This window comes from Zalophus californianus, chromosome 6, assembly GCF_009762305.2.
Source record: "Zalophus californianus isolate mZalCal1 chromosome 6, mZalCal1.pri.v2, whole genome shotgun sequence".
NCBI lineage: Eukaryota > Metazoa > Chordata > Mammalia > Carnivora > Otariidae > Zalophus > Zalophus californianus.
This window is the reverse complement of record NC_045600.1, coordinates 32,788,719-32,812,789: the sequence shown is the minus strand read 5'-3', so window position 1 is coordinate 32,812,789 and position 24,071 is coordinate 32,788,719. Positions and strand designations below refer to the sequence as shown.

At 38.1% G+C, this 24,071-nt stretch overlaps 1 protein-coding gene and 1 pseudogene across 7 annotated transcripts in view; both read left to right on the top strand.

The window, feature by feature from the left end:
• The window catches only part of RAD51B (RAD51 paralog B), a 635,945-nt gene that overhangs the window by 60,901 nt on the left and 550,973 nt on the right, over positions 1–24,071 (top strand). The gene's annotated exons all lie outside the window — the stretch shown is intronic.
• Positions 2,141–3,677, top strand: LOC113908634 (annotated as a pseudogene). Its single transcript, XR_003515556.1, has one exon. The product of XR_003515556.1 is annotated as a heterogeneous nuclear ribonucleoprotein A3-like (transcript).

Below are 24,071 nucleotides of genomic sequence, written 5' to 3'. Positions count from 1 at the left end.
TGCTTTATGCTTTGACTGCTGTGTGCTTTGACTTGCATACTTGCAAGTATTTGATTGCTTTTTCAGCTTTGATTGCTTTTTTACCTACATATAAATCATACATGTATACTAGGAGTATAATTAATGCCTTTTATCTGCCAGTGAATATGGTAAAGACTTGTTGGGTTTCTGTATTCTCAAGCTGGAATTGCAACCTTGTAGCCTAAGTCCTGGGATAAATATGCTGTTTTAGGAAAATAATTCCTAAATAATTGTATTTTGGACCTCTCTTGGGGGAACATCTGAAGTACAGACAACCTCCTAAGATTCTGCTTTGAGATTTAATGAAAACTCAATACGTGCTGTGACTAGACAGGAGACATTTTAGTTTCATGGCCAGATGTGTCCAGTAAAATTGGCTGTTCATGAATTTAATTAAAAGTTCCTAGGAACTTACAACTTAAGGTAGTTTTTATAAGCATCATGACTCAAAGGACCTTTAGTGTATATGTTTGAGGGAGGGACAGCTCTGACCTGAACTGGAATAAAGCAATGCTTGTAGTTATGAGGACCAAAGTGAAATATTTTCAAGAAATACTAAAAACGTTATAATGTGAAAAGGTTTTTTTAGTGCTCTTAGCTTAAAGTTATTAAAATTGGTTTCATTTCTTAGACTATATTGAATGAATCTCTTTTTTTGTTTTGCTTTGTGATCTTTAGCTTAGTTTACTGGGTTGTCCAATAACATGGGCTAGGGCTGCTCTACAGCCTTGGAAATGACAGTTCTCTGTCCAACTATAGACCTTTCCTCTTACCTCTCTCTTCCAGTCTCTGGAAACCACGCTTTGAAAAGTAAACATTTTATAGAAACAGTATGATGCAGTGAAAGTACCTAGAATTTCAAGTCAGAAAATGTGATTTTCAGAACCAAGTGCATTTCAACTAGCTATGTGATTGTGGATCAGTCAGTTCTCATTTCTGAGCCTTAGTATCCCTTATCTGTAGGAAGGGGATAAAAAAAAAGCTCCTGCTTCATAAGGCTTAATATTATTATTACTAATAATGTTAGTAAATGAATAATAATAAAGATTGCTAGATTACTAACCTTTATAGAGGTTTTTACGGTTCACAAAGCACTTTTGTATGTAGTAATTTTATAGGAATATATATACTTACATATCTATGAAAGGACTGTAAAATCTGAAGCACTATGTGAGTATAAGTCGATATTTTCATAACCAACTGAACCCGAATTAGTGTCTGTGTTCAGCTTCAGTTAGAATGTTGAATCAGGGTTTTTCAAATTTAGATAATGCACTTAACTTCTGCTTAGCTAAAATAGAAATTTTGGAAAGTCTTCTGACTAGTGTTAAGGTTTATTTTAAAATTAAATTGTAATTTCGTCTGGTTTCTATATTATTATTCTTATTACTTAAAGAAGTAGAGGCATTGACTCAGTAAAAATCATGAGTGGTCTGGAGTACTTAGGGGCTAGTGTCATTTTGGGAGTTACAGTGAGGTTCCTGCTATACCAAGAATAAATTATCATTTAGTGATAAATAAATGTGATTATTTAAAAATAAATATTTAACACTTTATGTTTACAAAGTACCCTGCAATTGTTAATTAGCCCACACCAATGTTTATCTCTACATAAAGGGTCGGGCGAGTGCCTTTATTGGCCAGTTTTGGGCAGAATTTCCAGATACCGTTGCGCCGACTCATTTTAACTCTGGAATTGGTTGATACTTGTCTGTATACCAAAAGGGATCTTCAAAGCTTACTCATTTGTTCAGTTGCTCCAGCACTTTCCTAGAGAGATTATTCTGAAGAAAAAAAAACTCTAGGAAAAAATATAAAATTTTTTCTGTGCATTTTGAAATAATGCACAGAACCTCACAGTTTCTAGGACCTAGAAGTTCTTTCTAAAGTGTAACCTAAATATTTCCCTTCAGAAGTTAAATAGGTAATATTTTTAGAGTAACCACCATTGAAAGCATTTTGTAATGAAATAGTCTTTGTTTTCAAGACTCTTATATATCTTATTAGTGGATATAAAACATATAGTTAAGAAAAGATCAACATGATATAAGATAGGAAATAATAAGTTTTAAGTAGCCCATATTGAACTCGAGTTGGAAGAGGCGAGTCCGGTCTCAAAATGGAGGTAAAACCGCCGCCGGGTCGCCCCCAGCCCGACTCTGGCCGTCGCCGCCGCCGCTGCCGCCGGGGGGGAGGAGGGCCATGATCCAAAGGAACCAGAGCAGTTGAGAAAACTGTTTATTGGTGGTTTGAGCTTTGAAACTACAGATGATAGTTTAAGAGAACATTTTGAAAAATGGGGTACACTTACAGATTGTCTGGTGATGAAAGACCCCCAAACAAAACGTTCCAGGGGTTTTGGTTTTGTGACTTACTCTTGTGTTGAAGAGGCGGATGCAGCAATGTGTGCCCGACCACACAAGGTTGATGGGCGTGTAGTGGAACCAAAGAGAACTGTTTCTAGAGAGGATTCTGGAAAGCCTGGTGCCCATCTAACAGTGAAGAAAATTTTTGTTGGTGGTATTAAAGAAGACACAGAAGAATATAATTTGAGAGACTACTTTGAAAAGTATGGCAAGATTGAAACCATAGAAGTTATGGAAGACAGGCAAAGTGGAAAAAAGAGAGGATTTGCTTTTGTAACTTTTGATGATCATGATACAGTTAATAAAATTGTTGTTCAGAAATACCACACTATTAATGGGCATAATTGTGAAGTGAAAAAAGCCCTTTCTAAGCAAGAAATGCAGTCTGCTGGATCACAAAGAGGTCGTGGAGGTGGATCTGGCAACTTCATGGGTCGTGGAGGAAACTTTGGAGGTGGTGGTAACTCTGGCCGTGGTGGAAACTTCGGTGGAAGAGGAGGCTATGGTGGCGGAGGTGGTGGCAGCAGAGGTAGTTATGGAGGAGGTGATGGTGGATATAATGGATTTGGAGGTGATGGTGGCAACTATGGTGGTGGTCCTGGATATAGTAGTAGAGGAGGCTATGGTGGTGGTGGACCAGGGTATGGAAACCAAGGAGGCGGATATGGAGGTGGTGGTGGAGGATACGATGGTTACAATGAAGGAGGAAATTTTGGAGGTAACTATGGTGGTGGTGGGAACTATAATGATTTTGGAAATTATAGTGGACAACAGCAATCAAATTATGGACCCATGAAGGGGGGCAGTTTTGGTGGAAGAAGCTCGGGCAGTCCCTATGGTGGTGGTTATGGATCTGGTGGTGGAAGTGGTGGATATGGTAACAGAAGGTTCTAAAAAAAATTCAGAAGAAAAGGGCTACAGTTCTTAGCAGGAGAGAGCGAGGAGTTGTCAGGAAAGCTGCAGGTTACTTTGAGACAGTCGTCCTAAATGCATTAGAGGAACTGTAAAAATCTGCCACAGAAGGAACGATGATCCATAGTCAGAAAAGTTACTGCAGCTTAAACAGGAAACCCTTCTTGTTCAGGACTGTCATAGCCACAGTTTGCAAAAAGTGCAGCTATTGATTAATGCAATGTAGTGTCAATTAGATGTACATTCCTGAGGTCTTTTATCTGTTGTAGCTTTGTCTTTTTCTTTTTCTTTTCATTACATCAGGTATATTGCCCTGTAAATTGTGGTAGTGGTACCAGGAATAAAAAATTAAGGAATTTTTAACTTTTCAAAAAAAAATAAGTTTTAAGTAAGTGGTTGTGGCAGGTACTGTTTCCATCCTCCACTTTTTACTAGAACCCTGGTTGTGTTTCAGTGGCAGTGTGTCCAACTTAGCTCAAAGTTCTCATGGCAGTCATGTTCCCTGATTTCCCAGGTAATTTGGCAGCAGGAGGTAGCCATGTAACCCAGTTCTGGCCAATGATATCTGTTTTAGTTCTTTATTGCTGCTTAATAAATTATTCCAAAATGTAGTGACTTAAAACAATGATTATCATTTATTGTTTCTCATATGGGTCAGGAATTCAGATGGGGCAGTGGGATGGCTTATTTCTACTCCATTATGTCTGAGGCCTCAGCTAGAAGACTCTAAGACTGGGGGCTGGAATCTTACGAAGACTTGCTCATGTTGTTTGGCATTTAATGCTTGTGTCTGCCAGGGGCCCAGCTGCAACATTTATACTTGGTCTTAACATGTTCACTGGGTTCTGAGAGTTTCCCAAGGGAGAGAGCCCCAGATGGAAGCTGCATTCTTTTTATGACCCTGCCTCAGAAGTCACATAGCATCATTTCTGCTGTATTGTGTTGGTTGACACCATCACAAGTCCCCACCCAGAGGCAAAGGGAGAGAACATGACCTCTCACTTAGAGATCTCTATCACACCATGAAAAGAACATATGGGATGGGATAAATATATTGGTGTGGCCTATTTCGAAAATACAGTTTGCTACAACATTTAAGGGAAGGCTTCTTAGTGGGGAGAAAGAAGCTTCTAGGAAAGCTTTTACTTAACAGATAAAAGGGAAGTGATATTCTGGCATGGTCCTTCAATGCTTATCCCTTTTTGCCTTGAAGGAGCAGCAACTATCTTGTGCCCGTGATGTAATAAACTGAAGTGCTAAGGATGTTGGTGTCATTGGATGTCAGCCCTGGACGCTCTGCTTCCAGACTTTTTCTTCTGTGAGGCAAATAAATACCTTTTAGGTTGGAGGGGAAGTAATAATCAGGTTAAGCAGATTCTTGGAGGCCAGAGATACTTCTTTTTCCTTTTGTAGGAAGTTAGATCCCTAGAACTTATTTATCTTATAACTGAAGACTTGTGCTCTTGACCAACATTTCCCCATTTCCACCATTCCAGCTTCTGCTAACCTCTATTCTACTCTCAGTTTCTATGAATCCAACCTTTTTTTTTTTAATATTCCATGTATAAGTAAGATCATAAAGTATTTGTCTTTCTCTGTCTGACTTATTTCACTTAGCACAATGTCCTCCAGGTTCATCCATGTTGTCACAAATGGCAGAATTTCCTTCTTTCTCATGGCTGAATAATATTCACACACCCCATGTCTTCTTCATCCATTCATCAGTTGGCAAACTCTTAGATTGTTTCTGTATCTTGGCTATTGAGAATAATAATACCATTTAATTTTTTTTTATATTTCACTAGATTTGTGTAGTGCTAGATTTATGCAGTAACTTGGATTAGGTACCAATTAGAAATCAAGTTGAAAAGCATAGACCTAAATCTGAAGATAGCCTTATATAATGAATTATATTATGTATTGTAGATCTGATTTTGAAATAGTTCTTCCTTTATAATGTTAATGCTGAATAAAAGATGAGATCCTTATGAAATAGTGAGCCCAGTCTGTAAAATGATCAAATTTCTTTAGTATTAATCGTTTTTAAAAATGTCTCATCTGTTAGTGAATTATGACTGAGGTTTTTGCCAAGTTTTTCTTAGGAACAACTTTGTGCAAGCATTGAGCCCATACAGTTGACTCCAACCTTTGCTTTCTGTTTACTAGCAAAGAGTACCTCTTGAAAAGAACATTACATTTCCTGAGTCTAGGAGTTCTGTGAAGTAGAGCAGCATTAAGGATCAGACCAGGCAGTCCGCATTTTGGTATTGCTTTCTGCATTTATATGATCCTGATTTTTGTTTAAACTGAACAGATGTTTGGAATTTGTGACATGTGGCTATGTCATTTTTAGACGTTTTCTCTGCAAGTTCTTGCTCTGTATTATTAGAGGGAAGGTTTTTTGTTTGTATGTTTGTTTGTTTAGTTTAGTTTTTTAACAGTTTTATTCAGGTATAATTTTTGTACCATGAAATTGACCTGGGATGAGTTTTGCTTCTCTGAAAAGATTGATAGATTCAAGACCAAAGGCCATATTTTTTCACCCACTCCTTTATTCATTTGTATATCCCACAATATGAATTTATTTCTTACTTTATTATTAGACTACTATATACCCTGTTATTGTTATTATTCTTATTATGCTATAATTTTATATATTTTGAAATAATTAACTTCTTTGTCATTTTATGTTGATAAAGCATTTTGAAATTATTTTTATAGTTATACTCTAATATAAATTCTAATAGATGAAGGAGCTTAGGAAGCCATTCTGCAGAATGCGGTAAAGATTTTATTTTATTTATTTTATTTTTATTTTTTTTAATGGTTTTATTTATTTGACAGAGAGAGACACAGCAAGAGAGGGAACACAAGCAGGGGGAGTGGGAGAGGGAGAAGCAGGCTTCCCGCGGAGCAGGGAGCCCGATGCAGGGCTCGATCCCAGGACCCCGGGATCATGACCTGAGCTGAAGGCAGACGCTTAACGACTGAGCCACCCAGGTGCCCCAGAATGCGGTAAAGATTTTAAAGATGTCCCAATATAACAGGATTTCTAAAAGCAGGAAAAGTTGATGCAGTGGATTTAGAATCAAATGATAGCATTGGTGGGATGAGGGAGGATATTCAACCTTAGAATGAAGCTGACATTTTGGGAAACACACATCTGGTCTAAAAGACAGCAGTTTGCAAGGGCCTTGGGTCAGACAAGCCTTGGGTCCTTGGTGACATTATTGACCAGTTTTATCCTGGGTTTCCAGATGGATTAGTCTATGTATTTCCATATGGTTTAAGTCCTTGGTATTGAAGTTGTGGTCCATGGACTGGGAGCATCAGCATCACCTGTGAGCTTCTTGAAAATGAAGAATTTCAGTCCCTCCCCTAGTATTACTGAATCAGAATCTCCATTTTAATAGGATCCCTAGATGCTTCATATGTGCACAAAAGCTGGAGAAGTGTTGCTTTAAGCCACTTTGAATTGGGTCTTTATTTACTTGTAACTGAAAGCATCCTAATATGACGCTCTAGATTTTGTTTCTCTAAAGAGCTAGAACCTCCTCCCTTCATGCCGTATAAAAATAATGGGGAAGTGCACACCACTTCTGATTGTAATAGAAATAGCATTTATTGGATCATGATATAGAGTTTTAAGAATTCTCATCACACTTTGATATATTTGGGGGAGTAGTTATAGTTAGATGAAACCGAAAGCTGTAGTCCTTACCGCTTGTGGTCAGAAAGACCCTAATGTTATTTTTGGCAAGTCAGGACATATAAGCTTAGCAATGCTGGCTGAAAGTCAGCTTTGAGAGTTGAGTTTCACCTCCCTCAGGATTACCCCTTCTCATTCTCTTCTCAGCTCTGTTTCTGTTTCATTTAAATGACGTTTTGTTCTATACTTCTATTCTGTTAATCTCGGTGAAGTGACTCTAGCAGTTTGCAAACTGCTGTCTTTCAGACCAGATGTGTGTTTCAGTTACATGAATAGAGAAAATAATTTCATTCCTCTGCCTTAAATTGTAAATTATCTGATATATGAGCGTTAAGGATAGCATGAGTAAATTTAATCCACTAGCAGTCTAAGAATTTTATTTGAGATTTTTTTCTACTTTTTATGCAGAATTAGATGCAGCATTCCAAAAAGGCAAAACATATTATAAACTTGGACTTCTTGTTTGTTCATTTTCCTAGAGGCCTTAATGAGCCTGTTGCAGCATAAATTGGATGATCCCATTCACAAATTAGGTTATCATTTCTATAATTAATTGAGAATAAACTTTCTGTGGTGGCCTTTACAGTGAGAATTACCAAAGGTCTGTATTCACTCAGAAAGGTCTTAGCTGTGAAAGGAGTACTTTTAAGGGAACTGCAACTATGCTGATTGATTATATTGTTGTTACTTGTTGAGTTTTACTTTGTGCTAGGCATTATGCTAATTACAGTGAAAATTTATCTCTGACCCTTACAGTTACCCTCAAAAGTAGATCATTTTATCCCTATTTTATTTTTTTATTTTTTTAAAATTTTTATTGTTATGTTAATCACCATATATTACATAATTTGTTTTGGTGTACTGTTCCATGATTCATTGTTTGTTCATAACACCCAGTGCTCCATGCAGAATGTGCCCTCCTCAATACCCATCACCAGGCGAACCCATCCCCCCACCCTCCTCCCCTCTAGAACCCTCAGTTTATTTTTCAGAGTCCATCATCTCTCCTGGTTCGTCTCCCCCTCTGACTTACTCCCCTTCATTCTTCCTCTCCTGCTATCTTCTTCTTTTCCTTTTTTCTTAAAATATGTTGCGTCATTCGCTTCAGAAGTACAGGTCTGTGATTCAACAGTCTTACACAATTCACAGCGCTCACCGTAGCACATATCTTCCCCAATGTCCATCACCCACCCACCCCATCCCTCCCACCCCCAACCACTCCAGCAACCCTCAGTTTGTTCCTGAGATTAAGAATTCCTCATATCAGTGAGGTCATATGATACATGTCTTTCTCTGATTGACTTATTTCACTCAGCATAACACCCTCCAGTTCCATCCATGTCTTTGCAAATGGCAAGATCTCATTCCTTTTGATGGCTGCATAATATGCCATTGTGTATATATACCACATCTTCTTTATCCATTCATCCGTCGATGGACATCTTGGCTCTTTCCACAGTTTGGCTATTGTGGACATTGCTGCTATAAACATTGGGGTGCACGTACCCCTTCGGGTCCCTACATTTGTATCTTTGGGGTAAATACCCAGTAGTGCAATTGCTGGATCGAATGGTAGCTCTAATTTCAACTGTTTGAGGAACCTCCATACTGTTTTCCAGAGGGGTTGCACGAGCTTGCATTCCCACCAACAGTGTAGGAGGGTTCCCCTTTCTCCACATCCCCGCCAACATCTGTCGTTCCCTGACTTGTTAATTTTAGCCATTCTGACGGGCGTGAGGTGGTATCTCATTGAGGTTTTGATTTGGATTTCCCTGATGCCGAGTGATGTTGAGCACTTTTTCATGTGCCTGTTGGCCATTTGGATGTCTTCTTTGGAAAAATGTCTGTTCATGTCTTCTGCCCATTTCTTGATTGGATTATTTGTTCTTTGGGTGTTGAGTTTGATAAGTTCTTTATAGATTTTGGATACTAGCCCTTTATCTGATATGTCATTTGCAAATATTTTCTCCCATTCTGTCGGTTGTCTTTTGGTTTTGTGGACTGTTTCTTTTGCTGTGCAAAAGCTTTTTATCTTGATGAAATCCCAATAGTTCATTTTTGCCCTGGCTTCCTGTGCCTTTGGTGATGTTTCTAGGAAGAAGTTGCTGCGGCTGAGGTCGAAGAGGTTGCTACCTGTGTTCTCCTTTAGAATTTGGATGGACTCCTGTCTCACGTTTAGGTCTTTCAACCATTTGGAGTCTATTTTTGTGTGTGGTGTAAGGAAATGGTCCAGTTTCATTCTTCTGCATGTGGCTGTCCAATTTTCCCAACACCATTTGTTGAAGAGACTGTCTTTTTTCCACTGGATATTCTTTCCTGCTTTGTCAAAGATAAGTTGACCATAGAGTTGAGGGTCCATTTCCGGGCTCTCGATTCTGTTCCATTGATCTATGTGTCTGTTTTTGTGCCAGTACCATACTGTCTTGATGATGACAGCTTTGTAATAGAGCTGGAAGTCCGGAATTGTGATGCCGCCAGCTTTGCTTTTCTTTTTCAATATTCCTCTGGCTATTTGGGGTCTCTTCTGGTTCCATACAAATTTTAGGATTATTTGTTCCATTTCTTTGAAAAAAGTGGATGGTATTTTGATGGGGATTGCATTGAATGTGTAGATTGCTCTAGGTAGCATTGACATCTTCACAATGTTGGTTCTTCCAATCCATGAGCATGGAACGTTTTTCCATTTCTTTGTGTCTTCTTCAATTTCTTTCCTGAGTATTTTATAGTTTTCTGAGTACAGATCCTTTGCCTCTTTGGTTAAATTTATTCCTAGGTATCTTATGGTTTTGGGTGCAATTGTGAATGGGATCAACTCCTTGATTTGTCTCTCTTCTGTCTTGTTGTTGGTGTATAGGAATGCCACTGATTTCTGTGCATTGATTTTATAGCCTGCTACTTGACTGAATTCCTGTATGAGTTCTAGCAGTTTTGGGGTGGAGTCTTTTGGGTTTTCCACATAAAGTATCATATCATCTGCAAAGAGTGAGAGTTTAACTTCCTCTTTGCCGATTTGGATGCCTTTGATTTCTTTTTGTTGTCTGATTGCTGTGGCTAGGACTTCTAATACTATGTTGAATAGCAGTGGTGAGAGTGGACATCCCTGCCGCGTTCCTGACCTTAGGGGAAAAGCTCTCAGCTTTTCCCCATTGAGAATGATATTCGCTGTAGGTTTTTCGTAGATGGCTTTTATGATATTGAGGTATGTACCCTCTATCCCTATACTCTGAAGAGTTTTGATCAAGAAAGGATGCTGTACTTTGTCAAATGCTTTTTCTGCATCTATTGAGAGGATCATATGATTCTTGTTCTTTCTTTTGTTAATGTATTGTATCACGTTGATTGATTTGCGGATGTTGAACCAGCCTTGCAGCCCAGGGATAAATCCCACTTGGTCGTGGTGAATAATCCTTTTAATGTACTGTTGGATCCTATTGGCTAGTATTTTGGTGAGAATTTTTGCATCCATGTTCATCAAGGATATTGGTCTGTAATTCTCCTTTTTGATGGGATCTTTGTCTGGTTTTGGGATCAAGGTAATGGTGGCCTCATAAAATGAATTTGGAAGTTTTCCTTCCATTTCTATTTTTTGGAACAGTTTCAGAAGAATAGGTATTAATTCTTCTTTAAATGTCTGATAGAATTCCCCTGGGAAGCCATCTGGCCCTGGGCTTTTGTTTCTTGGGAGATTTTTGATGACTGCTTCAATTTCCTTAGTGGTTATAGGTCTGTTCAGGTTTTCTATTTCTTCCTGGTTCAGTTTTGGTAGTTGATACATCTCTAGGAATGCACCCATTTCTTCCAGGTTATCTAATTTGCTGGCATAGAGTTGCTCGTAATATGTTCTTATAATTGTTTGTATTTCTTTGGTGTTGGTTGTGATCTCTCCTCTTTCATTCATGATTTTGTTGATTTGGGTCATTTCTCTTTTCTTTTTGATCAGTCTGGCCAGGGGTTTATCAATCTTGTTATCTTGTTAATTCTTTCAAAGAACCAGCTCCTAGTTTCGTTGATCTGTTCTACTGTTCTTTTGGTTTCTATTTCATTGATTTCTGCTCTGATCTTTATTATTTCTCTTCTCCTGCTGGGTTTAGGCTTTATTTGCTGTTCTTTCTCCAGCTCCTTTAGGTGTAGGGTTAGATTGTGTATTTGAGACCTTTCTTGTTTCTTGAGAAAGGCTTGTATTGCTATATACTTTCCTCTCAGGACTGCCTTTGCTGTATCCCAAAGATTTTGGACAGTTGTGTTTTCATTTTCATTGGTTTCCATGAATTTTTAAAATTCTTCTTTAATTTCCTGGTTGACCCATTCATTCTTTAGTAGGATGCTCTTTAGCCTTCATGTATTTGAGTTCTTTCCGACTTTCCTCTTGTGATTGAGTTCTAGTTTCAAAGCATTGTGGTCTGAAAATATGCAGGGAATGATCCCAATCTTTTGGTACCGGTTGAGACCTGATTTGTGACCTAGGATGTGATCAATTCTGGAGAATGTTCCATGGGCACTAGAGAAGAATGTGTATTCCATTGCTTTGGGATGGAATGTTCTGAATATGTCTGTGAAGTCCATTTGGTCCAGTGTGTCATTTAAAGTCTTTATTTCCTTGTTGATCTTTTGCTTAGAGGATCTGTCCATTTCAGTCAGGGGGGTGTTAAAGTCCCCCACTATTATTGTATTGTTGTCAATGTGTTTCTTTGCTTTTGTTATTAATTGCCTTATATAATTGGCTGCTCGCACGTTCGGGGCATAGATATTTACAATTGTTAGATCTTCTTGTTGGATAGACCCTTTAAGTAGGATATAGTGTCCTTCTTCATCTCTTATTACAGTCTTTGTTTTAAAATCTAGTTTGTCTGATATAAGGATTGCCACTCCAGCTTTCTTTTGGTGTCCATTAGCATGGTAAATGGTTTTCCACCCCCTCACTTTCAATCTGGGGGTGTCTTTGGGTCTAAAATGAGTCTCTTGCAGACAGCATATTGATGGGTCTTGTTTTTTAATCCAATCTGATAGCCTGTGTCTTTTGATTGGGGCATTGAGCCCATTTACATTCAGGGTAACTATTGAAAGGTATGAATTTAGTGCCATTGTATTGCCTGTAAGGTGAGTGTTACTGTATGTTGTCTGTGTTCCTTTCTGATCTTTGCTGCTTTTAGGCTCTCTCTTTGCTTAGAGGACCCCCCTCAATATTTCTTGGAGGGCTGGTTTCGTGTTTGCAAATTCCTTTAGTTTTTGTTTGTTCTGGAAGCTTTTTATCTCTCCTTCTATTTTCAATGACAGCCTAGCTGGATATAGTATTCTTGGCTGCATATTTTTCTCGTTTAGTGCTCTGAAGATATCTTGCCAGTCCTTTCTGGCCTGCCAGGTCTCTGTGGATAGGTCTGTTGCCAATCTAATATTTTTACCATTGTAGGTTACATATCTCTTCTCCCGAGCTGCTTTCAGGATTTTCTCTTTGTCTCTGAGACTCGTAAGTTTTACTATTAGATGTCGGGGTGTTGACCTATTTTTATTGATTTTGAGAGGGGTTCTCTGTGCCTCCTGGATTTTGATGCCTGTTTCCTTCCTCACATTAGGGAAGTTCTCTGCTATTATTTGCTCCAATATACCTTCTGCCCCTCTCTCTCTTTCTTCTTCTTCTGGGATCCCAGTTATTCTAATGTTGTTTCGTCTTATCGAATCACTTATCTCTCGAATTCTGCCCTCGTGATCCTGTAGTTGTTTCTCCCTCTTTTTCTCAGCCTCTTTACTTTCCATCATTTGGTCTTCTATATCACTGATTCTCTCTTCTGCCTCATTTATCCTAGCATTTAGTGCCCCCATTTTTGATTGCACCTCATCAATAGCCTTTTTGATTTCGACTTGGTTAGATTTTAGTTCCTTTATTTCTCCAGAAAGGGTTTCTCTAATAACTTCCACGCTTTTTTCAAGCCCAGCTAGTATCTTTAAAGTCATGATTCTGAACTCTAGGTCTGACATCGTACTAATGTCCGTATTGAGTAGGTCCCTGGCTGACGGTACTACCTCTTGTTCTTTTTGCTGAGGTGATTTTTTTCGTCTTGTCATTTTGTCCAGAGGAGAATAGATGAATGAGAGAACAAAATGCTAACAGGTTTACAACGTCCCCAGCAAATATACTGTATACAAATCAGAAAAGACCTGAAAGCAGGGGAAAAGAAAGGGAAAGAAAGAAAAAAGAAAGAGAAAAAAAAAAAAGAAACAAAAAGAAAAAAACAAAAACAGAACAATACAAAAAAAGGCAGAATATGATCAAATATGATCAGGCTAGTGCACAGATCAGTGCCACACACTAGATTTTGGGCGTATTTTGGTCTGTTAGAAAAAAGTGCCTCCTAAAATTTTAAAGGAAGAAAGACATATATGTACAAAATAAGGGTTGATACAATGAAGGGATAGAAGATGACTGTAAAGATGAAAATTATAAAAGATTTTATAAAAGGACTTGATAAGATAAGAAGTTGTTTGAAAAAAGAAAGAAGATTTAAAAAAAAAAAAGAAAAAAGGGAGAGAATGTGATCAGGCAGGAGACTAGAACAGAACCATACACTAGTGATTTAGGGTATATTTTTATCTGTTAGAAGAAACTGTATCTCAAAATTTTAAAGAGAGAACAACTTATATATGTATATGCCAAAAATAAGGGTAACTACTATGAAGGGATAAAATATGACTCTAAAAATGAAAAATAAAAAAAAATTTTTTTTAAAAAGATTGATAAGATGTTGATTGAAAAAGGGAAAAAGAAAAAGAAAAAAAAACAGTTAACAAAAATTAACTTTGATGAACTAATGAATCATGGTAAAAAAAAGCCATGAATTCTATGTGCAGTATTCCCCTAGCGCTGGAGTTCTCCCGTTCTCCTTGATTGGTAAACTTGGTCTTGGCTTGCTGGCTGTTTGTGCTGATCTTCTGGGGGAGGGGCCTGTTGCTGTGGTTTCCAAATGTCTTTGCCGGAGGCTGAATTGCCCCGCCCTTGTCGGTCCCGGCTAAGCAAGCTGCTCGGGTTTGATCTCAGGAGCTTTTGTTCCCTGCAAGCTCTCCGTACAGCCTTGGAGGACCAGGGCAGAAATGGTGGCCTCCCAAATCTCCACCCGGAGGAGCTGAGAACTCGGGGCCCCGCTCCTCAGTGCGCCCCCAGAGAAAAGCAGTCACTCCTTTGTCCCCGGTCTCCGGCCGCACTCCGTGCTCACCCGGCCTGTGACTGAGCGTTTGTATCTCTGGCACCCGACCCCGTGTGGAGTCTCCAAACCCAGCAGATCCCTGCGGTGCGTTCCCGCGCCGCTCCTCCCTGGGAAGGAAGGGGAGTCTCCCCGGATCTGCCGCCTGTTGAGTCCCTGCTGCAGGAGCAGTGGCCCGACTGGGCCGCGGATCACAGTTTATGGCCACCCCGAGCTGAGAGCCCGCGCCTCGGCTCCGTCTCTGCAGTTGGCTTCCCTGCTCCGATACCTGGGAGCTCTGGCGCACTCAGGCTCCCCCGGTCTTTCTGTGACCCCAAGGGTCCTGAGACCCCACTGTCCCGCGAGGGTTCCACCCCCGCTTAGCCACTGGAGCGACGTCCCTCAGCGGAGCCGACTTCTAAAAGGTCCGATTTTGTGCTCCGCGGCTCTAGCACTTGCCAGAAGTGGCCGGCGGAGGCCCCTCCCCCGCCGTCTATCCTCCCGAATATCGCCTCGGATTCACTTCTCCGCACGTCCTACCTTCCAGTAAGTGGTCGCTTCTCTGTTCAGAGAGTTGTTGCTACTCTCCTCTTTGATCTCCTGTTGAGTTCGTAGGTGTTCAGAATGGTTTGTTCCCTATTCAGCTGAATTCCTGAGACCAGACGAAATCTAGGTCTCCTACTCCTCCGCCATCTTGCTCCGCCCCCCATTTTATCCCTATTTTAGACATGATAACATTGAGTCTAGAGAGATTAAGTAGCACTTCTAAGAGCATACAGTTAAGAGTCCAGGACTGGTACTCCCAAGCTCATTCGGGCACTCAAGGAGTGTAATTTCTATTGAGTGGGAAATTGACATATAAACAGCTCACTGAATGTAATGCAGGATGAAGTAAAATTTTAAATGAGGTAAGTTTAAAAATAGAGATAAAAACATTTAGTGAGAGCATAGAAGAAGGGGGAATTAATTCTGTCCGGGAAGATTGGGAACAAATAATTTGCTTTCCCTCTTATTTCTCTTGTTCCTTCATAGGCTCCTTAGGACTTCTACATTCTCTTAATGGTATTACCATTATTTCAGTAATAAAGACTCAAAACCTTTGATGTTTTTAATTTTCTTCATATTTTCACATTTCCTCAATCTGTAAAGACTTTTAGTTTTTAGTAGGGTTTCTTGCTAACTATCTCCTGCTGTTTATTCCCACTCCTATAATCCTAGTTTTAACTATTATATACCATCTAGGCCAGGAATTATCAACCTTTGGTGCCCCTAAAATTCCTGTAATGGTGCTTTGTCAATATATGAAGATATTTGATTCATTAGTTTGGGGTCACAGGTGATTGTGACGCACATCAAAGCTGAGGAACACTTATGTATGAAAGTGGTCCTCAAAATTTGATCTGGAGACTCCTCGGGGGGTGATCTCTGAGACTCTTTCAGGAATGTGCAATGTCATTATTTTCATATTTTTACTAGGTCATTATTTGCCTTTTGTACTGATGGTGAAAACACAATGATGGGTAGACTTGTAGTTGCCGTAGCACAAATTAAAGCAGTGGTTCCAAATTATATTAGTAATCAGTGCATTCTTCACTGCCACACACTTGTGAAAAAAGATCTAGTTTTGCTTAAGAATGAGTGAGTAAAAATTATTAATTTATTAAGTCTTGCCCCTTGAATACATGTTTTATTATTCTAATTGACAATGTGATAAATACTCATAAAGCACTTCTGCACTCTGAAGTTTTATTATTGTCTCAATGAATAGTACTTTTGCAGTTGTTTGAGTTGTGAGCTAAACTAGCTGTTTCCCTCCTGCCCCCCGCCATGGGACACCATTTTTACTTGAAAAAAAAATGACTGGTAGACGAACTGTATAGTTGTTCAGACTTTGATATTTGGCAGAAATTTTCCCAAAAATGAACAAACAGAGTTTTATCATTGCTAATGATAAAATCTAAGCTTTCAAGCAAAAACAAGAATGTGGAAAACTTCACGATACGTAAAGACTTTACTGATGAGATTGATGGTATTTGAAATATGTTAACACTGGGAAGCTCTGCATAACCAACATATTCCATATGACCAATGCATGATATTATAGAATCATGCATGGGTAGAGATCCATTTGAAGTGCAAAGTAAAGAAATGGGTTTTAATATAACAGCACAAAAAGTTCATTGATATAGTTTCAGAGTCCATGTTGTAACAGGTCTTTAAAAAAATGACCATATACTGAGTTTTGGTGTACTGTCAAGGAATGATGTCCATAGTTATCTGAAAAAGCCATTGAAACACTTGATTTTTTTTTCCAACTACATATCTATGTGAGGCCAGATTATCTTCAGATACTTCACCCAAAACTCTACACTGCAATAGATTGCAGAAGTAGATATGAGAATCTAGCTTTCTTCTATTGTGATTTGCAGACATATAAAACAGTGCCACTCTTTTCATCAGTTTTCTTTGGGGAAAATACAGTTATTTTTCATAAAAATGTGTTGTTTAAAATGGCCACAGACACATGAAAAAGTGCTCAACATCACTTGGCATCAGGGAAATCCAAATCAAAACCTCCATGAGATACCACCTCACACCAGTCAGAATGGCTAAAATTAACAAGTCAGGAAATGACAGATGTTGGCGGGAATGCGGAGAAAGGGGAACCCTCCTACACCGTTGGTGGGAATGCAAGCTTGTGCAGCCACTCTGGAAAACAGGATGGAGTTTCCTCAAAAAGTTGAAAATAGATCTACCCTACGACCCAGCAACTGCACTACTGGGTGTTTACCTCAAAGATACAAATGTAGGGATCCGAAGGGGTACGTGCACCCCAATGTTTATAGCAGCAGTGTCCACAATAGCCAAACTATGGAAAGAGCCCAGATGTCTATCAACAGATGAATGGATAAAGAAGATGTGGTATATATACAATGGAGTATTATGCAGCCATCAAAAAGCCAAAATCTTGCCATTTGCAACGATGTGGATGGAACTAGAGGGTATTATGCTGAGCGAAATAAGTAAATCAGAGAAAGACAAGTATCATATGATCTCACTGATATGAGGAATTCTTAATCTCAGAAGACAAACTGAGGGTTGCTGGAGTGGAGCGGGGTGGGAGGGAGGGGGTTGCTGGGTGACAGACATTGGGGAGGATATGTGCTATGGTGAGCACTGTGAATTGTGTAAGACTGATGAATCATAGACCTGTACCCCTGAAACAAATAATACATTGTATGTTAAAAAAAAATAGGAAGGGAAAAATGAAGGGGGGAAATCAGAGGGGGAGACGAACCATGAGAGCCTATGGACTCTGAGAAACAAACTGGGTTCTAGAGGGGAGGGGGGTGGGGGGATGGGTTAGCCCGGTGACGGGTATTAAGGAGGGCACGTATTGAATGGAGCACTGGGTATTATATGCAAACAATGAATCATGGAACAGTACATCAAAAACTAATGATGTAATGTATGGTGACTAACATAATAAAATAAAATTTAAAAAATGTTGTTTAAGTTAACATGCAATGAGCTTATTTATTTTGAAATAAATGAGTAGATAAGTACTTAAGTGCTAACTTAATTTTAATTTCTAATACAGTAAATATCAGTGAATATAGCCCACATAAAAGAAAGCTCTTTGGGAACTTCAGTACTTTTTACGAGTGTGAAGAGGTTTGTAGTGGGTTGAGTGTTCCTCCAAAGGTATGTTCAAGTCCTAATCTCTGGTCCCTGGTCTTGTGACCTTATTTGGAGATAGGATCTTGGCAGATGTAGTCAAGTTAAGAGGAGTCAAACTAGGTTAGGATAGGCCCTATAAGAGAAGGAAGAAGATCTGGATATAGAGACACAGAGAATTAACACATAGGGAAGAAGGCTATGTGAAGACAGGGGCAGAGATTGGAGCGATGCAGCAACAAGCCAAGGAACATCAAGAGAACCCCTTTTAATTATTCTTATATGTCCCGTAGGCTCTTCAAATTCATTATGTCCAAAACTGAACTTCAAAGGGCATGAGTGACTCCTATCGGCCAATGAGAAAATTTGAGTCTCAAAAACAAACAGAAAAAAGCAACTAAGCCCACAATTGATTGAAATGCATTTAATGCATAAGCATCATATATATATATAATTATGATAAAAAGAAAAATACCCAACATCTCACAGGAAACCACTGTGAAGAACCTAGGGCACTAATTCCTTAGTGTGAAAATTGGCAATTTAAAGGAGAGAATTCAGTATTTACTCTGTTTTCTGTATCAACTATGCTGTAGGGAAATCAAGGAACCCTTTACAGAAGAATTCCAGCTAATAAATATGGAAGGAATGATAGAAATAGAAGATTATCATTTTGTAACCCTTATAAAAAATTACATGGATGTGTGTTGAATGGAAGGTTAAATGTGATTATGAGTGTTTTGTTCCTTGACATAAATATGCATGCCCCTTGATCTAAATATGCACCTAAATAGTAGAATGTCCTTCAGTTTGAGTTTTCTTATGCTTATTGTAGGATATGCTTTTTTTGACAGGAATACCACAAAAGTGACATGTGGTCTTTTCAGCAGAGCATAGCAGAAGGTACCTGATTTGTCCCAGTACTGGTGATATTAACTTTAATCACTTTACTTAGGATGTGTCTGCCAAGTTTTTCTACTGTAGAATTATTATTTTCCTCTTTGGAGAATTAGTAACTATCTACTGAAGAGGTACTTTGAGACTTTGTATATAGCCTGTTACTCTTCAAACTTTCACTGTATTTTTCACATTTATTGATGCTTCTTGCCTGAATCAGTTATTACTATGATGTGTCAAATGATGATTTTCTAATACTGTCACTTTATCTGCATTTAATTGACTTTCTAGTATAAGGAATAAATTTCCTTTTTCTCCATTTATTTATGTATTTATTTATTTTTGTAAGTATGAACTCATGGATCTTTTTTTACTCAATGGGCTGTAAACTATTACTATCATTATTTATTTTGATACTGAAATTATCCCAGATTAGGCCAGTAGGAACCCCTTCAAGCTGGCTTCTGTGTTCTTTTGACATATACTCATCATTCTTTGAGCACTTTTTTACTTTCTAAGATAAAACCATGTTTTATGCTCATCTTGTGTTTTCCCAATCCTACCTGTAGAAGTAGTCCTTGTTCTTTCTAATATAGTATTTAGAAACCAAAATCTGAGCATATGGTGTGCTCATCGATTCTCGGTCCTCTTAGCAGACAGAACAGGGGGAAAATATTGTGTGTCTGTGTGTGTATACGTACACATACGTATGTATCTGTTTCCCCATTTATGTCTATATCTTTACCTGTTTCTGTTTCTATCTATATAAAATTATCAATTCATGCTGATACTTCTAATTCTAATCCAGCATCACAGGATTCATTCTCTTCTTACTCCTTCCACGTTTGTAACTCTCTTCTCCAATGTTCATAGTATATGTCCCGTTGTTCATAGTATATTTACTTATTTACTCAATCATAGAATACACAGAAAGTTGTTTTAGAAATGCTGACCTAAACTTCTGGGAGAAAACCTTCTATTTAGAGTTTACAATTCATCTGGAATTCAAAAAAATCTTTAGTCTGATAGAATGTAATTCAAATACTGTGTTCAAAAGTTAGTTTGGTTTCTTCTCTACCCCCCACTCCTACCCCAATGCGACTATGCTATACATTTGGAATATAGTTTTGTTAGTATATAATTTTAGAATTCTTTCCCTACCCTGGTTGGTTTTATTTATGTATTTATTTTTACTCTAGTTCTAAAAGTTAGAAGTATACAAAAAGATGTACTGAAGGAAAAGTCACTCCCTCCCCCCATTCCTCTATCCCATTTCTACCTGCTCATCATTCCATTCTGTTCTACCTACCTCCAGTAGATAACCAACCTCCTACGTTTCTGGTGGTTTTTTTTTTACACAAAAGCATACATATGCAGATATTATTTCCCCTTATTTCTTACACATAAGACAGCATAATATAGATACTCTTTTTTTAAAGTTTTATTGAGATATGATTAACATGCAATAATAGTTACCCTTTTGTAACCACCACCACCGTCTAATTCTAGAACATTTTCATCATCCCAAAAAGAAGCTCCATACCCATTAGCAGTCATTCTCTACTTCCCCCTCCTCCTACTCTCTGGCAATTTATTATCTAACAGCTAACAAATATTATCTGTTAGATAATAAATTTGTGATCTGTCTCAATGAATTTACTTATTCTGGAAATTTTGTATAAATGGAATCAGCATATAACCTTCAAATAACTCTATCAGGCAATAGACATCTTTCTCATTCTTTTTTATAGCTGTGTCAAAAGTCTCTTGTGTTTATTACTTTATTCAACCACTTTCCTCTATGTGGACACTTAGGTTATTTTCTAATATCTGGCAGTTATAAGCAGTGCTGCAACAAATGACCTTGTGCATATATGTATCAGTATTGCTGGAAACATATTGTCATGGTAAATTTCTAGAAGTGGGATTGCTCAGTCAAAAGGTAAACTCACATGTAGTTTTGTTATTACCAAATTTTCCATAAGGGTTGTGCCAATTTGCATTCCCACTAGCAAGGTATAATAGTGCCAACATAATGTGTTGTTATATTTGTTGATTTTGCTGATCTGATGGCTAAGAAATGGTATCTTAGTGCATTTCTCTTATTATGAGTGAGATTAAACATCTTTTGTTATGTGTAAAGGCTATTTTTATATCTTGTGTAAATTGTTAATTTTTTAACATATTTTTCTTTTGGGTTAATGGTTTTCTTTAATTTTTAAGGGTTTAAAAATTCATTAGTAGTATTAGCCCTTTATCTGTGATGTATTTTATACATATTTTCTCTGTTAGTTTTCTTTTGACTTTTGTAATTTTTTTTGCCATACACAAAATTTTTATTAATCAAATATATCTATATTTTCTTCTAAATATATCTGGAATGAGTCATGATTAGAAAGCCTTTCCTCATACTGAGGTTAAAGAGGAAGCCACTCATGTTTTCTTTGAGTATGCACATATAGTTCATCTTTATTGTTTGTGGATTCTGTATTTGTGAGTTTGCCTCCTCACTAAAATTTATTTGTAACTCCCTATTTCATAGGCTTGGTGCTCTCGCAGTCATTTGCAGGTGCATGTAGAGTGGTGAAAAATGTGACTCATCCAGTATTCATGGTCCCCCCTGAGGTTGAACAATGTGATGCTCTGCCTTCTTCGCTCAGCTCTCATATTGTAAGCTAGCGTTGTTTTCATAGTTTTGTGCTTTTTGTTGGTGCCTTTGCTGTTTAAAATGGGCCCTCTGCACTGCTCCCTGGTGTTCCTGAGCACGAGGAGGTTGTGATGGGCCTCACGGAGTGAAGAGATAAGCTCCACTTAGGCATGAGTTACCTAGCGCTGCTGGCAGCGAGTTTGGTGTTACTCAACCACATATATTAAATAGGGTGTCTTTAAACAGAAGTACACATAAAACAGTTACGTATTGGTCGACTAATGAAAACACTATGACCAGGGGCTTGGGGAACCTAATCCTGTGTTCCCCTAGGAGTGAGGATTCATTATTTGCTAATTCAGTGTTTGTGGAGACTTTCGTAGAACATAACTGCTGTGAATAACAAAATCAACTGTACTTTCATGTTTTACATTTTGATCTCTGATCCTTTTGGGATTTATTTGTGTGAATGATTTGATGTATAGATCTAGTTTTATGTTTTTCCAAATGGCTAAAGAGTTGTCCCATCACCATTTATTTACTTATTTTAAAAATCCATCTTTGGGGCACCCGGGTGGCTCAGTCGGTTGGGTGTCTGACTCTTGGTTTCAGCTCAGGTCATGATCTCATGGGTCGTGGGATCGAGCCCCGTGTGGGGCTCTGTGCTAAGCCAGGAGCCTGCTTGCAGATTCTCTCCTGTCCCCCCACTCGCTCTCTCTGTCTCTCTAAGATAAATAAATCTTAAAAAAAAAAACCATCTTTGTTCCAGTGATTTGAGATGCCACCTGTATTTTTACTAAGTTTTATATGCATTCGGGTCCAGCTTTGGACTGTCTTCTACTTAATGGTCTGTCTATTCATGTGCTAATACTATGTCTTAATTATAGAGGTTTTTATACTATGTTCTAATGTTCGGTAGGGTAGTTCCTGCTCATAGCTTTTCTCTTTCACTGTTTTCCTGGCTATTTTTGCATGTTTATTTTTCCATATGAATTTTAGTATCAAGTTGTCCAGTTCTCTTGGCATTTTTATTAGAATTGGATTAAATTTATAAGTTAATTCAAGGTGAACTGGTAATTTTATGATGTTGAAGCATCCTAAGAACACCAGATATCTTTTCATCTGTTCAAGTCCACTTTTATACCTTTCAAGAGTGTCTTAAAGTTTCCCTCATATAAGTTTTGCACATTTCTTGTTAATTTATTCCTAAGAATCCTGTCTTATTTGTTGTTATATTTAGTAGAATTTGCTCTTTCTCTTTATCCTTTGTTTAATATGCTTGTATATGAAGGCTATTGTTTTCTGTATTTTAATTTTATAACTGCTTACGTCATTGAATTCTTTTATTATTTTCAGTTAATTTATATTATTGAGTCTCAAGGGTTTTCGACGTAACCCTATTATATCATCTGAAAATAGAGGTAGTTTTACATCTTTTCCAATTTATAAGTCTCTTGCCTATTTCACTGGCTAATACTTTCAGTTCAGTGTTGACTAGTAGTGGAGATAGTGGGCATCCTTACCTTGCATCTGATTTTAGTGGGTATGTCCCTAGTGCTTCTTTGTTAAGTAAGATGTTGGCTTTAGGACTAAGGTGTATATTATTTTTTATCAAATTAGTGAATGATGCTTTAATTTTGATATAGTAAGACTGCAAGAGTAATTTCTAACTTGGTGCTGACAAGGTCATGGTGTCTAAGTAGAGACAGGAAATGGAGTTGAAAGGGACAGAGGTAGGAAGCAAGTAAGAAAGGAAAAGGCTTTGGAATAATCAGAAAAACTTTTCAATGGGGAAGAGGATGCTGTTCTTAGTGATTCGACATTTCGTTATTCACTTGGTTAATCTAAGACTGAACGTTTGCAGAATAAGCTAGTAGAAATAATTCTAGAAGTATTGTACCAACTCTGCCTCTACTGTCTTCCTGGACTTTGCTAGCAGCCTGAGTGAATAAAATAGGTACATACATTGTTTGAACCCCGAAAATGGATCTTTGTCTCATTTCTGCAGTTTTGGTTTTTCCAGAAATCAAGTATGATTTGTAGTGCTGCCTACAACAATAGTAAATGTTTATTGAATGTCTTATATTAGAATTACTGGTGAATGTCTTATATTAAAATGTGTATATATGTGTACACACACACACACACACACACACACACACACACACACACACACTTTTTCCTCCTTACTAGTCTGGGAGTAGTATAGCTTCAAGTGAGATTTAATCCAGAGAGCTCAAAAGATTTCATCAGGATTCAGTCTTTTTCTTTTGATCTTTCTTTTCCACTTTCGTCAGTATTCCCCTCATTCTCAGGGTCTGCTTTTGGCAAAACAACTTTCAACGTATTTTGTCTCCTCTTTGTAGCTCCTGTGCAAGTTGTTGGGGTTCGTTTTGGTCAGACTTGCCTGGTCATGTGCTCTCTGTGTCTGGGGGTATTTGGTGCCCCTGCTGGACCTGGATGGCACACTTCACCCCTACTGTTAGGAATGCAACCCTTCCCAAACACATGGTCTGAGAAACTGGGGTTTTCCAAAAGAAATGGGGTATATTTATTAGAAGAAGTAGAGATTAAGGAGCCAGTCAGGCAAAAGCTGCAACTGTTTGCTGCAATACCTGGGTAAGGTTTATTGGATAGATTTGAGTTTAATAGTGAAGGAAAGAATTGTG